Source organism: Zalophus californianus, chromosome 3 (genome assembly GCF_009762305.2).
Source record: "Zalophus californianus isolate mZalCal1 chromosome 3, mZalCal1.pri.v2, whole genome shotgun sequence".
NCBI classification, from domain to species: domain Eukaryota; kingdom Metazoa; phylum Chordata; class Mammalia; order Carnivora; family Otariidae; genus Zalophus; species Zalophus californianus.
In genome coordinates this window covers 131,163,159-131,181,412 of record NC_045597.1, presented here as the reverse complement: position 1 = coordinate 131,181,412, position 18,254 = coordinate 131,163,159, and the positions used below count along the sequence as shown (strand labels likewise).

General features: G+C 38.6%; 1 protein-coding gene across 1 annotated transcript in view; it reads right to left on the bottom strand.

Moving 5' to 3' along the window:
- The window catches only part of XIRP2 (xin actin binding repeat containing 2), a 73,134-nt gene extending 55,745 nt beyond the window's left edge, over nucleotides 1–17,389 (bottom strand). Inside the window, exon 1 of the mRNA XM_027591161.1 lies at nucleotides 17,260–17,389. The gene's annotated coding sequence lies outside the window, so the exon portion shown is untranslated. The remainder of the gene's footprint in view (nucleotides 1–17,259) is intronic.
- Between the last annotated feature and the right edge of the window lie 865 nt (nucleotides 17,390–18,254).

The window sequence follows — 18,254 nt, the reverse complement described above, 5'->3', positions numbered from 1 at the left end:
AGCCATTAGCATGAATAAGCTTTCTATAATTCTTAATATTTGCATATCCATCAGCTAATAATAAAATGCATCTCTCTTAAACATTCGGAATGCTGCTGCCAAGTCAAATTTGTAATCAATTTTTTTAAAGATTTTTATTTATTTTATTTTATTTTATTTTTTACGATTATTTGTTTATTCATTTGAGACACAGAGATACAGAGAGAGAGAGAGAGGGAGAGTATGAGCAGGGGGAGAGACAGAGGGAGAGGGAGAAGCAGACTCCCCACTGAGCAGGGAGCCCAATGTGAGGTTTGATCCCAGGACCCTGGGATCATGACCTGAGCCGAAGGCAGACGCTTAACCAACTGAGCCACTCAGGCGCCCCAGATTTTTATTTATTTTAGAGAAAGAGAGCAGGGGGAAGTGCAGAGGGAGAGAGTGAGAATCTCAAGCAGACTCTGTGCCAAGTGCAGAGCCCAACAAGGGGCTCAATCTCACGACCCTGAGATCATGACCTGAGCTGAAATCAAGAGTCAGACATTTAACCAACTGAGCCACCCAGGCGCGCCTAAATTTGTAATCAATTTGAGTTTTATATATTTTACTCCATTTGAATATTATAAAACCAAGAAATGGAGAATAAACTGAAAGAGTAAGTATACAGCACAATCTTGCATTAGTTTACAGTTCTTAAAAATAACGGGGAGGAAGGGCAAAGAGTAAAATGAGTGGAAGTGTATGCCACACTTCCACACAAAAACTGTACTGTGGCATCCATCCAGCAAACGAGCAGAGTGAACCAGATTCCATTTTTTAAACTAACTTCCCTCTGGTTCTATTCCCTCCAAATGCACTGTGTTGTTGTGTGTACTCATGTCACCTCCCCCCAGATCCATTCATTCATCTGATTTCATCTGCTCACCATGCTTTATACATGAACAAAAACAGATAATCTCTCAGGGTTATAAAAAGAATTAGTTCTTGTCTCCTTACTCACACTTCCCTAACCAGTACGCTTCCAGTTCACCAGATCCTGGAAGAGATCCTATATTTCCAGCTGCCTGTTAGAGGAAGAAGACAAGATTCAGCAATGTTGGAAGCAAAATACTGGTCCTCCAAAGATGTTCACATCCTTCTCCTTGGAATCTGTAAATGTATTATCCTACATGGCAAAAGGGACTTTGCAGGTGTGATTAAGTTAAGGGTTTTGAGATGGGGAGATTATCCTGGATTATCTATGTGGGTTCCATGTAATAGTCTCAAGAGTGCTCATGAGTGAAAGAGAGAGGCAGGAGAGTCCCAGTTAGAAGGAAAAGGTGATGACAGAAGCAGAGGTAGGGGTGAGGGAGAGGGCCTGGCGGATTCTACAGATTCTACATTACTGGCTTTGAAAGTGGAGGAAAGGTCCCACGAGTAAAGATGCAGGCAGCTTCCAGAGGCTGGAAAAGGCAAGAAAACTAGATCTCCCCCCTGGAGCTTCTGGAAGGAGCTTGGCCCACCCAACACCTTGATTTTGGTCCAATGAAACCCATTTTGGATTTTGGACCTCCAGAACAATAATGTAACAAATCTGTGCCATTGTAAATGACTACTTTTGTGCTAATTTGCTAGAGCAGCAGTAGGAAACTAACGTGAGCATCCACCGTACATGTACATGCACCTGTCCAAGTCACAAATCACCACACGGTAGATCCTTTCCAGATCACGTTAGTTCCAGATGCCCCAAATCACACCGATTTATATATGCAAACCACCTTGCAATAGAAAGGTCCTTGAAGTTATTCTTCATGCCCCCCAAAAGAAATATCCATCTTCTTAGAGATAAGACTGGGTTTAAATGTCCATTTAGATTTTAATCTCTCTAAGAGAACTGCCATTTCTAATTGTAATGTCATACAGACTCATCCTGTTTTCTGCAGCTCCTATCATCTCCTATCATCTCACAAGAAGTACTTCTTGTACTAAAGCAGAATGAATAGAATTTAGTCAGAAATTAGATCATTATTAGTACAGTAATAGTGCCAGTTTGGGCATATTTGGAAATTTAATCACATTACTATTAACTATTTTTAAATTAATTGTTTAGTTTAAAGAATTGCCCAGTTACAAAAATCAATAATTGAATAAAATGACTTAAATTTCTTTGAAATTGTCAAATAAATTAGAACCATTAAATGTCTATTGATGGTGCATATTTTTTACAACATAAGTCCCTTGTTAGCTATTTCCCTAGCATAATCAAATTTATATTGCATTATAACAATGATGACTATCTGTTAATGAGTATTGATTATGTGTTAAGCATTTTATGTATATTCTGATTCATCTCCACTTTACATCTAATTTTTACAGCAACCATATCTGATAGGTGGTATTATTTCCATTTAGCTGATGAAGAAAGTAACATTCAAAAGATAAAATCATATAGTAAGTGGCTGAGCCTGGATTTGAGTTCAGGTATTTCTGAACTACCTATTCAACTCTACACAGTGTCTTATGGAAATATTTTTAATTAAAATGTAACATTTTATTAGAAAGTACATTTTAAATTGAGGCTATATGAATCCTCCTTTCTGCTTCCTAAACATCTGTCCACAAATCCTTTCTAAACGTTTACTTTAGTGCATGTAGGGATAAGTCAAAGGGAGACCAATGAAGTTGAGTATCTATGATGCTAATTGGTTCTTTTTTCATCCTCATAAGCTTGAGTTTAGATTTAGATATTGAAGCAAATTCTTCAATATTTCCTTGGTCACTACAGGGATCAAACTTGAGACAGGGTTAGGTATCTATCTGAGCAAGCAGGGAAAGGAATGAACTTTAGGGGAAGAGAGATGCAAAGCAAGGACCACTGCCCTAATTTTCTACTGATCTATTCTGCTCCAGGGCATGACAGTTGGTGTCAGGCTTCCATCACAGTGTCCTCTTGTTTAAATCTGCATCTCAGGCATACAATTAAGTATTTTATAATCTCTCTTCTTAAGGCTTAGGTCATGCTTTAAGTAAACATCTACTGCCCATCTACAGCGGGCCAAGCACAGTGCTCAAGGCTGGGCACGAATTATATAAAGTCCTGCTCTACTTGAAGAGAGAAGAAAAGAAAAACACGAGAGAGATCCTCAAGAAATACAGTATTCTAAGAAGTGTTGATCTGGCCTTATCTCTAAAAACAGAAATACAACAGGTTGCATCATTTCAACATGCTGACTTCTGAATAAAACAAGCTCCCAGATGGCTGGTCCTGCAAAGGAAGTTGGCTTGTCTGAAGATACACCAAATGCAGCCCTCCTTAGGAGGAGAATCTTGAGGAACTTGGTGGCACACACTCCATATCCCCACCCCCCAAACCACATTTATTTATACTGAAATGAAATAAATTAAGATGGATCAAGCCCAGTCCTATCTGATGGGATTAGAAAGCCCTTTACAGGTAGCCTGCCACGAGGCTCAATTTTCCTTCAGAGTTCCCCCACTTAACGCAGGCGGTGAGTAGCGCCCTCTGCTGTGCTCTCCTGCCACTTAAAAATTACACTTCTGTTTGTATGACATTTAGTGTATGTTTGAGTTCACCCCGTGCCCCGCCCCCACTTCTGTCACCTTCCACCAAAATGCAAGTCCCTCCAGCCCAGGGCGGAGCGAAGTTAATTTTGTAAACCTGTTCCACTCTAGGCTCTGTCTTGGGCTCTTATCCAGCCGGAGGCTGACGCACACATGGATTAACCATCCACTCTGGACCCAGAAAGCCCAATATTTAACCTATTTCTGACACTCACTTTTGACTTTAGTCAACTTGCTTAAATTTTCTAAGCCTTGTTCTTCTTCCCTGTATCATGAGAGTGATAACAGAACCTAAGGATTGCCTGTGAAGGAAATTTTACTAAAGTAGAGTTTACAGAGTATCTGACACATAGTAAATAATAAATGCTCACTAGCTCCCAGTCACTCTGTTATTACATCTCCTAAGTGTAATCATCCAGATAAGCCGAGCTGATACAAGTCTGAGAATAATAAAAGTTATGAAACTTCCCAAGGCTCAAAGCTGTAAGTAGAAAGGATAGGACTTAACTCTGATCCACCTAAACCTAAAGCCTTCTGTAAGGCTATTCCATTCCTCTTTATAAATCAGGTAACCACCATGTTTCCTGAAACAAGAAGATCGCAACAATCATGGAGGAATGGATAACTACGTGTTGAGACTGAGGCAAAGAAATTGGCACAGTCCTACTCATACCGCCACAGAGATGAAGAAAATATATGAAGGTGGAGAAATTACTAACTCAATGTATATGATATTCAAAGTGTGTCTTGGCACTAGCTGATGAATCACCAATTTTTCACCAGCAAGCAACAAGGTAGTACTCAGCAAATGTGAAATTCATGAAAATCACCCTAGTATATCACATGATAGGGACAGATTGATTCTGTTTCCCCCCCAAAAATACTCCTCATGGTTTCCCCTGTTCTACATAATTTAGGTAAAATCATGAAACCATTACTCAGTTATTTAACTTTTTTCATTTCCCCATGCAGCTTCTGAGCAGTGGGCACGGCGTAGTGAACCCTGGTCTGGACCAGCCAGGTGGTAAGGACTGGGCCACTCCCTCGTCTCTGCTGCCCCGAGGCTGCCTACCACAGGCAAGAAGAAGGGTCCTAGATTTCCTCATCTGTGATCCATTCCATTGTTGCTGGGCTAAGTATCTATGCCATACTAAGTACTTCTGCTAAATACCTCTACTAAGTAGCTTTATTTAGGTGTTAACTAACCCCTAAATAGAGGTGTTGCTATATTCATTTAGTTTGACTATAGGTATTCTTCCTCTTTGAGTATTCCTTCTATTTAAATTTAATTCCTTCCTTTTCTTAGACTCTGTATTCCAGAAAATCCCAATTTTATGTCATTTTGCATTATTCCATGTCTCTTTGAGTTGCTCCCTTTTTGGTAGAACTTCTTTTCCTCCCTCATTATTCCCTAGTGTACTCCTTTTTTATTCCTACTGCTTCGTTACTGCTTTTCCTTTCCCCAAACTCCCTGTGATTGCCCCGTTTCCAAATGTCCTTCATGCATGGCTCAGTTACTAGAGGGCAGTGCCTTTGTGAGAAGAACATCATTTTCTTTCTGTGTGTGTGTGTGTGTGTGTGTGTGTGTTTGTTTTTTTGTTTTTTTTAGGCTGGAACTTGAGAAATGGTAAGCAAATGTAATCACTTCTCAACCACAGAGAGAGAATCATCAAGCTCAGTCTGTGGTGAGCAGCAAACATGCGTGCCTCTGAAAGGCAGGGCAGGAACAGACTAGTTAAGACATCCACCAGCACCTCTAAAACCGTCAGGACCTCCAGATTACACAAATTGACTTCATTCCAGGGCCAAAGCAATTTGTTGGTAGATGGAGATGACTCATGCACACTAGCTCAGAATCTGCTTTTCCCGAAAATGGTCTGCTTTTTTCTCTCATAGGCTTTGTAAAATTCCATGTGCACTGAGCTGTTTTGTTGAATTCCAAGTATGCTGTTGGCACTCAACGGGTCAAAAATGAGCAACAGTAATAGGGAGATGACGACGCTTTCATAATCCACAGTTTTGAGAACCGTCTCCCTGGCGTACCCACCTTTAAGCTGTTTGCGTGGAGGCAGAGACAGGGAAGTTAAGTCCGTCCCCATTATTACTTTAAATCATTTCTGTGCTAGTTGCATTCTGGAGCAGCCAGAGGTTTCTGGATCTGATTTTGGGAATTCCCTGATACTTGTCGCTCTTTTCAAACTTTCACCTCTCTCCTGAGGTGAGCGTGTGACAAAGGATATGAAAAGAAAGCCCAAATCATCAAATTCTGACTCTCACCAACTTAGGCAATTGATGCTGTAGCAGCTTTTATCCTACTAATCACCCTTTTCCTCTGAATAATAAAATATATTTAATTTAAGCCTTTGTCTTACAGAAATTCAGTCTCTGAATTTACACAAACTCTTTTCAAAGACCTTACGTCTTTGTTTAAAGTGCTTTCTCTGCCCAAGTCTACAAACAACAGATCTTTTGATAGGTTATTTTTTTTCTTTTGAAATTAATAGCTGAGAGGCTTGATCAAAGAAGGGAAACCACACTGATTCTACATACTTTCTTTACTGAACATTTTTTGGAAAAGCTAAGCAATGAAGGGAAAAGAGCAAATGCTGAAATAATGTAACATAGTTCTTGGTCAATACACGACTCCTCTGGAAGTAAGTTCACTCTTTCAGAGCAGTGATGTATCTAGAAAAATTCCACCTAAGAAAATGAATGCTTTCAAAATGATGTGGTCTTTAATCATTTAATCTCGGGTAGGAAGACAAAAGTGCTAATGTTCAGCAGAAATGTTAAGAATCCAGGTAGGATACTGTTCTTCTTCCCAAAGCTATAGATTCCTCTAATGCTCTCTAAAATGGAAGGCAATTGGCATCTTGTTCAAACGTCTGTACTGTCCCAAATACTTTCTGGTCACTGTCCCCATAATTGTAGGGTATATTAGAAAATGCTCTACACATTTTGACCAGTCTTTTAAATATAGAACAGGGATGTTTATAATTTAAAGTGTAATAATTTTAATGTATCAAAACTTCGAATCAGTCAGGTGCTGGGTTGTTCTCCCTGTCACCATTAAGGTGCCCTCCATGCCCTTTGCATATAAATGCAGACTGTAACTTCAAAAGAAAAAGATGATGTCAGTTTCTTAATGAAATGCCAGTACTAGGATCGGTCCAAAGAGTGGACGTAATTTAATAATAGTCTGCCCTGCTTAAGATACACATGAAGTACATAGTTAGTCAGTCTCATCATCCCTTAATTTATTTATACTTATTTATCTTTACAAATTTGGCATTGACATTTGTTTCTTTTCTCTCAGATTCAAAATCTAATCCTATAAGTGCACCATCAGCTTATGCTGCTTATTTCACTCCTGTTTTTAAAGGGTGAAGTGTAAAAATCACCCTTTAAATGTTATTCAGATTAAAACTTGCTCTTTCCATGCACATTAAGACAGTGATATCTGTGAACAACAAAGAATTTAATTAAAACTTGCAAACAAAAGTTTTCCTAGACCAATGGCATTAAACTCAAGTGTAAAAGAAGGTGAACAGAGTGAAGTTGGGGAGAGTGAAATGTAAAAAAAGCAATTTAAAAACTACATATTGTGCTTCACTGTAAAATTCCATATGAAGCTTTAAAATAGAATCACTTCCCCAGACTATTCCTTTTAGGCACCAAAAGCCTTGGGCGGACAGACAAGTCATTTCAACTTAGTGTGACCTGCCATTGTATTAGGTCAACTCACCTGAAAGGAAAGAACTCAGAGTTAAGCATCTCTGTTTGTCTTTAGATATTATTTTTTTTTTAAATTTTAGACACAGAATGACAACTACAGGTTATCAACGACTAGCCAGGAGCTCAGCATCAGTTTCCATCTAAGTCTTGCGTGCATAACCATAGCTACCATGATTTCGGTCAAAGAATCTCTTAGCTTCATCAGTTTACAAAACGGCAACACATACAGCGTGAATATAGTACGAGGGCCATCACAGAGTGGCCAGAAATGCTCCTCATGTGCCCTTATTTGGGAATAGGAGGAATATAAAGCATTTCTAAGAATGATATGCTTGTGCTTTCCCTAACAATGAGAGGCAGAGCTTTTCCTAACATTTTTGCAGAAGCGGTTATTACATTTTTATTATTATCTGAAACTAAAATTCTAGATGGACAGTTGAGATGAAGACAGCCAACTTCATAGGTATTTAACATTTGGCATCATGATTGATACAGAGTGGATGACCCTTAAGCATTTATCAAATGAATTTGTCTAGAAATAATAGTGCAAGATTCAGTGCCCATCTTTCGATGGTTCCTGTTGACAGATTTTGTTACTTTCTCTCTCCTGCTTCTTTTTAAAGGGTAGAAAACAAGTTCCAAATTCTGTAACAGAAGTTATTTAAGCAGCCCGGAGATGTGAAAGTTGGGATTAGAGCTTCCAGGAGGGAGCAAAAATAAACTTTTGCCTGTGAACCTGTGAGTCTCCCACAGTGAAACCCAGCTCAGCACCAAAAATGCTCCGCAGGATACCACATGAGCAAGGGAAAATTAGAACTGCACAAAAATGTTTGCTTGGAAAGTGAAACCAGTCAACGTTGGGCTTTCTGCCAAATTAAATTTCTGCCAGAAATTCTCCTGTTATGACATATCTGCAGAAAGCAATTAGACAAATATTGTAGCTCAAAAATTCCGGATACATTCATGTCTCCATCACAGTTCGGTCCAGAAGAAAATACTAGCCTCCCCACCCAGTGGGCCAAGCACAGAGGTATAGGTAAAACATGCAGACTGATATATACACATTTTCCCTTGGAGGAGCATCTAATCACAAGTAGTATCCTGTTTTGTTTTGTGAGATCTAGGAGGACCTCAGTAGGTTTTCAGGGTGTCCCAGTGCACTTCTGAGTTGGAAGCTTGCCAAGGAAAGCAGATGTGACAGAAGGCCCTAGTCCCATTCACCAGCAGTGCAGGGCCTGAGGAAAATGTAACAAACCTCACCACGCCTGACACTTGCCATTACAGAAAGTATCTCAGAAGGAGGAATTAAAAATGCTGATGCTTTGCAGCACTCTTTGCGTTGTTCTTCATAAAATCTCAAACCCGAGTATGGAGTTAGGGAGTAGCTTAGACCAGATACAAAATAACATTCTTCTATCATGACCAGTCTCCTGAAAAATTCCTGCCACCCAACCATGTATAGGCTCCTGGGCTCCATCCCTAGTCTTCTGGGGTTCAGTCTCCATCAGCTCTTGGCTTCATCTATATTCTACTGTGTGCCTATCTCTGGTGACTATTTAAACCCTAACTGTATACTGCCAAACCTTTTAAAATTCGAGATAGCCTTTTTTAAAAAAAAGTATTACCCACAAACTTATTTCCAGTCTCAAATTTTCCAGTTGTATATTAGAATAGACAACACCTGGGATTGTCAGGAATAATGGTAAATGTGATAAGGAGTCAAAATATATATTATATTATATATTATTTATAGAGAGAGGCAGCCTTGGGATGGAAGCAAAAATCGTACATGAGGGGAAAATGTTGAGTTGGTTTTTGGTGAGGTGAATTTAGCTCAAGAACGTGGGGCAAATGAAACAGGGAGTCAATGGAAGCTCCACCATTGCAGCTGCCAGTGGAGTCCTGGTTGAGTGGGCATTAGGTCTAGCGTGGTTCCTTTAAGCTCTTAGACCCATCCTTGAAGCCTGGAGGCAGTAGCCCTTAACTCCAGACCTCCAACACTCCTGATTGTTCTTGGCCTTAGTTTGAAATGCATGCCCGAGGCTATCACAGGCTCCAACCCTATCTTGTTTCTAATCCTCCTTACTTCTGACCTTGCCATTTATTTTCCTGTTTATAGTTTAGCTTCATCCCTCAAATATGATGCATTTTGCCTTTCATTGGCTCATGATCTTTTGCTTTCTTTTATTTTTTTAAAGATTTATTTATTTATTTATTTGAGAGGGAGAGTGCGTGCACAAATGGGAGAGGCAGAAGTGAGAGAGAATCTTAATCAGATGCCTCGCTGAGTGGGGAGCCTGATGTGGGTCTCCATCTCACAACCTTGAGATCATGACCTGAGCTGAAATCAAGAGTTGGATGCTTAACTGACTGAGCCACCCAGGAGCCCCAATTTTTTGCTTTCTTTTCAGTGATTGGATTCTTCTTTGCCTTTGCTGCTCAGATTCCCTTGATAAACAGTCTGGTCTCTACAGCCCCATCTTTCAGTGCCTCCCTCCCTCCTGAGTGTTCTCCTTCCATCTTCACTCAGACATTGCAAATGGATCCAAGATACGGGGAGCAATGAGGCCAGTAAAAGCAGAGAATCAGATGGGCAGAATGTGTTGAGGAGGGGAAGATCCTGCTGAGGGCCAAGATCAGTTTTAGTAGAAAATAAAGAAAACTGTGGTCCATATGTCAAGAGTCCAAGAACTAAGTGAAAGTAATGACAAGGTCCAATGAGGAGCACAGAGTCATTAAGGTTGAGGGTAGTTGAAGAGTTCGATTTCTTGAAGTAATGTGATGTTGACATCAAGAATAACAGGAAGGTTATTAGTTTCAAGTGTTGAAATTATTATAATAGAAAGAGGGCACTTAATAGCTTTCTACAACTCCAGAGAGGACAGAAATTTAATTTGAGCTGAAAAGTGCACTCCTGCAAGGTAAGGATGCCTTTAACAATAGAATAACCTATTAAATCAGGTAGCTGATTTTTTCTCTTAAACAGTCTTTAGTGTGGTGGTTTTTTTTTTTTTTTTTTTTTGAATGTTCAGCTTCCAGGAAAACTTGGTAATTTATTTTCTTATTTTGTTCTCTGAGAAAGAGGTAATGGTTATTATGTTGTACTAGCCTCATATGTTAAACAATAATAATAATGACAGTAATAGCAAAAGCTTATATGACACTTACTGTATACCAGGCACTATTGTTTAAGTCATTTTACAAATATGAATTTATTTAATCCTCAAAACAACCCTATGAGGTAGATATTAATAGTATCTCCATTTTCAGATGAGGAAATAGACACAAAGATAGAGACATTAAATAATTTGCCTGAAGTCATCCAGTTGGTAAGTGTAAGAGTCAGAATTCAAACCCAAGCAGTCTGGTTCCAAAGTCTGTGTTCAACTAACTAGGGTTCACCTGACAGTATTTTCTGATTTCCTAGTAAAGTGTTATCTGGGGTTCCTTTGGAACCTCTTCTGGCCCTAGGATATGGTGTTTTTGTGATTCTAATAAACTGAGGACACTGTATACATCTTAAGGATAATTTCAATTTTAGGGTTATGGAATATATTCCTTATATAGGAGGTCTTTAATAGAAATGAGATTAAAAAAGAAGGAAGAGGAAAGACAAGGAGAGAGAACATGTTACATCATTTGAGAAATGGTTCAGATTGATTACAATGTAAAGATGATATCAATAAGGAAATTTTATACATCAGCTCCTGGAACTTTAAAAATAAATCTCTCCATGGGAGAATAATCCCGTAGAAAATGTTTATGTTTATTATTATTATTGCTTTTGTTGTTGTTATAAAAATGTAGTTTGGTACTTTCTCAATACAAAGGTTTACAGAATTTTGTGTCAGGTTCTCCACACAATGTAATGCAAGGAATTAAAAAGAAATGTCATTCTGGATGATACTGTGGTTATTGGCTTTTGTCTGAAGATTACTCTTCTTTATTTGAACATCCAAATGCACTTCGAGAATGTAAAAGAAATGGAAAACAATACAGAGCCATCAGGAACACCATACTTTACAGACAAGAATATACACATACACACATATATATATAATGGAGCGTAATGGAAAGAAGTGGTAATAACGTAATACAATGACATAGTCAAGAAGCTGGGACAAGTCGGGTTGAAATGGTGAGGTAAGTGGAAAGAGGTGAACATTGAAGTCTGAGGTAATTTAAAAGGTGGAGTATTAGAAATTATAAATAGTTTTGAGTTGATAACTGCAATAGCTGGACTAGATCTTTTCAGAAAAAAAAAGATTGTAACTTAAATACAAACATATGCCTTTGCTTCAAATTTCACTTCTCTGATATTTTACAGAGTAAAAGTTGGGGCTGTTGTCCAGCTCTGGATGACAGATGGATGATGAATCCTAAAATTAATCCCATTCCAGAATGAGTCAGTGAGTGAAGCAGACATGCACTAATACAGTTACATTCCTAAAAATATATGGTTTTGAGTCTTCTGGGACTCAGAGGGCTACCATAGTTTCTACTGAAGAGGTCAGGGTCCTAATGAGGTTCTGTTCCCACTCTGAGCATTCTGGGATGGTTCAGAGGACAGAAGGAACTGAGCAAGCTGCTGCTTGCCCTAAATTGCTCTTCCTTTGGCATCCCTAGCTCTAGCCCCTGGGTTCCAACTGAAAACTGCTGCGGGGTAGCAAAACAGCAGACTTCCACCCTATACAGCGCTCAGGAAAATGGCTTGGGATCCAGCAGAAGCAGACACAGTGAATTCTAAATAGAGCTTCTCACTGGCATTGACAACCTTTAATAACGTGAACAAAATCACTTTATTCTTGTCTGTTTTCCAGAAATATTCCAACTTAACAATAAAACCCTTGTGTGGAGAGTCAAAAATTCTAACTTACAAAACAGGTAAATTAAAAGGTGATCCCTAGCTTTATGAAAAGATTTTTCATTGTTTCCCTGGAGTGCTTATTTACTCTGTTACCTATGAACCTCAAATTATTTGACAAAATGCTTACTGGCTAGAAAAGGTAAAGCTAAATTATTATGACAGTATTGACTACAAACAAACAAAATTATCATCAACAAGAGAGATGGTGATAAAGCACCCATGAAGTTAAATGCAATTCAATGGGGAAATGTGACTCTACTTATCAAAATTTAATATAGTTAAGGGGCGCCTGGGTGGCTCAGTTGGTTAAGCATCTGCCTTCGGCTCAGGTCATGATCCCAGGATCCTGGGATCGAGTCCCACATTGGGCTCCCTGCTTAGCGGGAAGCCTCCTTCTCCCTCTCCCTCTGCCTGCCGCTCTCTCTCTCTGTCAAATAAATAAATAAAATCTAAAAAAAAAAAAAAGAGCCCAAAATTTAATGTAGTTAAAAAACCCATCACTTTATAATACAAATTCTACCTACATTTTATTTCAATGCAATTAAATTCTATGAGTTAAAAAAATTAAATTAAATGATATTCACACATTAGTTTATATTCAGTCCACATTTACTGAACTTTAAATGAAGAACACTGAGAACATGTTTGGAAACCATTTCTAATGCTGGACTTTGCTTGTAAAATTAATAGTGATACGATGTTTTTTTTAGCTCTTCAACGTTAGTAACTGCCAAGTCAATGCATTTAGAAATACACATGCTGATATATTCAGATTCTTTAGGAAGATGCTATTGGATCTTTTACAAAGAGAAATTTCCCTAAATAAATTCTTTTAGTATTATATTTACTTTATTTTTTATTTATTTTTTATAAAGATTTTATTTACTTATTTGAGAGAGAGAGAGAATGAGAGATAGAGAGCACGAGAGGGAAGAGGGTCAGAGGGAGAAGCAGACTCCCTGCCGAGCAGGGAGCCCGATGTGGGACTCGATCCCGGGACTCCAGGATCATGACCAGAGCCGAAGGCAGTCGCTTAACCAACTAAGCCACCCAGGCGCCCCAGTATTATATTTATTTTAAATCATGTGTATGCCTGGAGAAATTTGGCAATTACTTACTTTTGAACAGTCAGATATATCTAAAGTGTTCAGTTCACCAGACAGCAGGATATATCCTGCATACAATTAGAAAAATGTAGAAGACAAATCTACTTGAAGGTCTGCCAAAAAGATCAGTGAAAAATCATGCACCCATGAGAGGACAGTGGGGGGTGGGGAAAGAGCTCATCGAACACATAAGATGAGGAAACTTAAATGCTTAATAAAATTTAAAAAATGAGCAATCATATATTTTAAAAAATTTTAACTGAATATGTGGATCAGGTCTCCTTTTCCACAATTTTTCACAATTTTAAGAGAACAGGAAATACAAAACAAAAAGCATCACAATTCTATTGCTAGGAAAAAAGGACTTTATTAAGGTGTACCTCGAAAGGTCATGGGGGTGGAATGGAATTGGGTTGATATTATGGCATAAAGCTTTGTAGAATGACATATAGCAGTGAAATATAAGTCAAGAGAGTTGGCTTCTAGTTCTCTGTGCTTAATGAGAGTGACTAGTTAATGTTCCTTTACCTCGGTTTTCTTATCTAGAACTTAAAAGTGTTGCACCAAACAGTCCCTGAGGTTCTTTGGGTTATCTGTGTAATAAATTCCTTTTATCCTTGGCAATATTTTAAGAAGTCCAGCTACTCTACCAGGAATTTGGATTACCTACTGTACTGGTCACTGGCAGATTATTCTTATGCCATCGTTTAGGCTCACAAAAAGTCATTAATTATAGCCACACCATCATCTGTTGTATCTAAACTGATACAAATAATTCATTGAATTTGCTGATTTTCAACATTTTTAAGAAAATGAAATCTTTGCTCTTTTTGTTGCCTGTTACTGTCCTTTGTGCTTTTACTGGTTATACTGTACAAATCAAAAATATTCAGGTAAGTTTGTGAGAGATGGATTCCAATGATTAGGAAAGTAAGTCGTATGAAAGTTTTACTCTGGAGTTCATAGGTAGCATTTCAAAGGAGAAGAGATGTTGCAGACATATATGACATAATAAAAAATAAATATTTGGTCTTTGTCTCTGGCTCCTGGCATACAGCTCCTACAACTCTTGGAATCGCTTGATTGGTAGTGTCTTTGGTATGTTAATGAGAGGACTCCTGGTCTCTTGTGGGGGTTAAGAGGGAGTAGAAATGGCTTCAGGTTGGGGGCTGATTGCGAGAAAAAACAACCTAGTGATTAAAGAGTTAGAACATTCAACCCCACTCCCCACCTTGGAGAGGGAGAGAAAAGCTAGAGATTGAATCCAATAACCAGTAGCCAGTGATTTAGTCAGTCATCCTATGTAATAAAATCTTGATGAAAACCCTAAACAACAGGGTTTGGTGAGCTTCCAGGTTGGTGAACACACTGAGGGGTATGGAGCCCAGAGAGAGAGCGGAGCTCTGTGCCACCATCCTCCACCCCACTTTGCCCTATGCATCTCTTCTATTTGGCTGTTCCGGAGTTAGCGGCTGAAACGGGGGCAATCTGTGGGGTCTGCTCTAACTTTGGGAATTAGTGTGAAAATTGAATTAAGTTGTATACCCAGTTGGTGTCAGAGAACTGGAGAATAGGTTGGTGCCAGAAAACACCACACATTTGTTGTCAGGAAAAAAAATAAAAACAATGCAACATATCATACAGTCATATAAAGACCATGCATCTATGTGGAATAAATCAGTGTTCTAAAAAAGTTATTTCTGAATCAGAAAAAAACTGAAGTTACCCGCCATCCTGCAAGGAATGAGCCTGTAATTTGAATGATCAAGTGTCTGTTTCAGAAGCAAAACAAACAAAAAAGAAATTACAATTTAATTAAATTTCAAAGTGTAACTTGAATGCTTTCAAAATAGGAGGTGGGAAGCAAAACAAAAGGACAATGTAATGTCAATTAAATTCTGTCCCCCATAGATTATTCAATCAAAAATGTTGGAATTTGGGGCACCTGGGTGGCTCAGTTGGTTAAGCGACTGCCTTCGGCTCAGGTCATGATCCTGGAGTCCCAGGATCGAGTCCCATATTGGGCTCCCTGCTCAGAGGGTGGTCTGCTTCTCCCTCTGACCCTCTTCCCTCTTGTGCTCTCTGTCTCTCATTCTCTCTCTCTCTCTCAAATAAATAAAATCTTAAAAAAAAGAATTATCCTTTAAAAAAAAAATGTTAGAATTACACTGTCAAGCACTTATAAAGTGTATGCCCTGCTCTATAAATTACTGAATCTAGACGTGACTCCCAGCTAGGAATCAGGTCTTAAAGAGTGGTTTCTTAGTGTCCAGAGTTGTGTGTCTGTGTGAGGCAGAGAGAGAAACAAAGAGCAGAGGAAGTAGTTCCCAGGACCAAGACTACCAGGGAGTCCAACTCCAAATCGCCTCATCATAAGTAATATTTTACCAAAAGAGTAAAAAGAATACTGACATACATAAGTTGTTCAATTGTGGTAAAATATGAGAGACAGAACAGGGGAGCTGGCTGACTAGCAACAGCTATCAATGGTAGACAACTGGAAATGATCTATGAATTCTGTGGGCTTTTCACCCAAAAATAAACCAGAGAAAAGGCAACCAACCCTCTCTTCCTCTGGGATCACAGAAGACTTGAGGCCTGGGCTGACATTTTTACATGAACATCTTTTGAAGTAGAGCCCTCTGTGATCATTAGAGAATGTCTACTTTTATTCTTCAGGTGGTTGAAGGAAGCCGTATCTTAAAGATGTCCAACATCAGATGAAAGCAGAGACATTTACTCCAGACTATATTTTCCCAAACAGCTGACACTTTGCCATATTTGCAGACATCCAAAATGCTGACTTTTAAAAATGGGACTAGTTGTTCATTTACATGTTAATAGTAAGAAGGTAAAATATTCAAAGATCAGGCAGAGAAGTAGAGAAATATTTAAGCATAGAATTCAAGACTCCCTCATTTCTGATCCAATATTTTGCCACTTCGTGGTGATATCTTTAAAACTCAAAACAGGTGCTCTTTCATATTAAAATTCATGGTTCTGAATATAGCTGAGGTAAATATTTTACTCATCCTTTGGTCCTCGGCACATGAAATTTAAAATAATTTAAACAACCTACAGCTCGTCAGTGACCCAATGGAGCTCTGGTAAAAATAAATATCTTTCAGTTCAGCACCAGCTGGCTATATTTAAACCCTGCATTATGTAATCTTAAAGTGTCCTTGCTTTTAGTTGGTGTCTTAAGATGTTCTGTTATAATGCCTGTCCCAAATCACTTCAGTCTCTGACATCTAAACACTTAAGGCACAACAGGGCCAAATTAAGGTGTTCATAGGCAATCGAAGACAGAAAAAAATCCATTTGAAACAGTAATATAGGCCATGATACCTTTAAAGTAAAATCTCAGTCTTCTCTCTTTAAGTTTGTAGTTACTATAATTAGGGCTGGCAAATCCAACTGGCAGTGCTTTTCTTAATTCTGCAAAACATCTAAGAACCTGATTCTTTAATCCTTACTCTAGTAATACTCCCAAAGGAGACGAGACTGTGGCTGGGGCAAGAAGCACAAAATCAAACTAAGGCTGGAGAAAGAATAATTTTCAACATGTTCTTCTGAGCAAGCTGCAACAGTTGAAGATATTTTAAATTCTTCCTTTCCCTCACCAGATTCCAAGTAACACAATTTATATTTTTTAGTACATTCATTGTATATTTTATTAATTTATGGTCATAGAAGATACACTAATTTTATTTTCTCTTTTAGCTAGAAGCTGAAGTATAATTTTCACTCATGAATTTTTAGCTTAAGGTTTGGTTCATTATTCTTCAACACTAAATATGAAACATGCTAACTATTTGGCAGAGATTAATATATGAAGCCTTACATTTAATATTATAAATGTAATACCAGATATTGTCATAAAAACAAAATCCGACTGGATATTGTCAACAATTACAATTTGACCTATGGTCTTCATTGATCTCAATCAATCAGTAAGAACATATTACTACCCAGGAAGCAGATATGCATCAATGACTATATCATACATACCTTTTGTAATAGATCTAACTCTGAGTTAATGAAAATGTCATGTATCTTTACAGGTCGCTGACGAGCTTCCTCCCTTGTTTCCTGTACAGCAAATTTCCCAGTCCCCTGAAAGCAATCGGTGGAGTGGAGGCCGGCTCCACTGAAGGGTCTATCAAGCAAGTAGATGGGACGGCTGAATTTATTTTAGCCCTGCGTCTAAAGGATGCAACTTGGCACCTATTTTTAGGAACTGAGCTCTGTATAGGTGGGGCCTGAGTCAACTACTCTTTTCAGAAGTGTGTCTCTGAGGGCACTCTGCCTCATAGTGTCCTCAGTAATGTATGCATGGCTTTAACACATGTGCAGTCAATCAAACCCCCTTCTGCAGTCATGACCATCAAGCCAACAACTCTCGACTTTGAAACGAAGCCTAAACAGCCAGCACCGATAAGGAAAAGGAGGGATTAAAGGCCTTGAATTACTCCCATCTGTTCGAATAACTTCAATCTTTTAAGAGTTAAGAATATGGGAAGATAAACCACGTAACAAAAGTTCTAATGTGTCCCGGTGGAATTTGGGTTCTCAGGAAAAGGAAGCATTATTTTTATTTAGAAGATGTTCTTACGTATGGAAAATGTTTGCTTTTTTGAGGCTTCACATGCAAGGAAAACACTCTTGTAGTGTTTGTATAAATAAAGAAAGTGCTCTTTGGTTAAAAAAGTGAGGAAAGAAAGGGTAAGAAGGCATTCTAGCTTAAAACTATTTGGCATGAGGAAGAGCAGTCAGAGGAAGGAGTCACCTCACATGCTCCTGAGATAATATTAAATGTCCCCTGCTGTCACCCTACTTACTCAGCATGACCTGACCTAGAAGAAAGTAGAACTCACCAAGAATGGCTATTTAGCTCCACAATGCCAAGACCTAACACATCCTAAGTAAATATAAAACAGCCAGCTTCCCCTATCTTTCCTCTCTGGTATTATTTTCCTTGGGCAGGGTTAAGTGTGTATACTCAT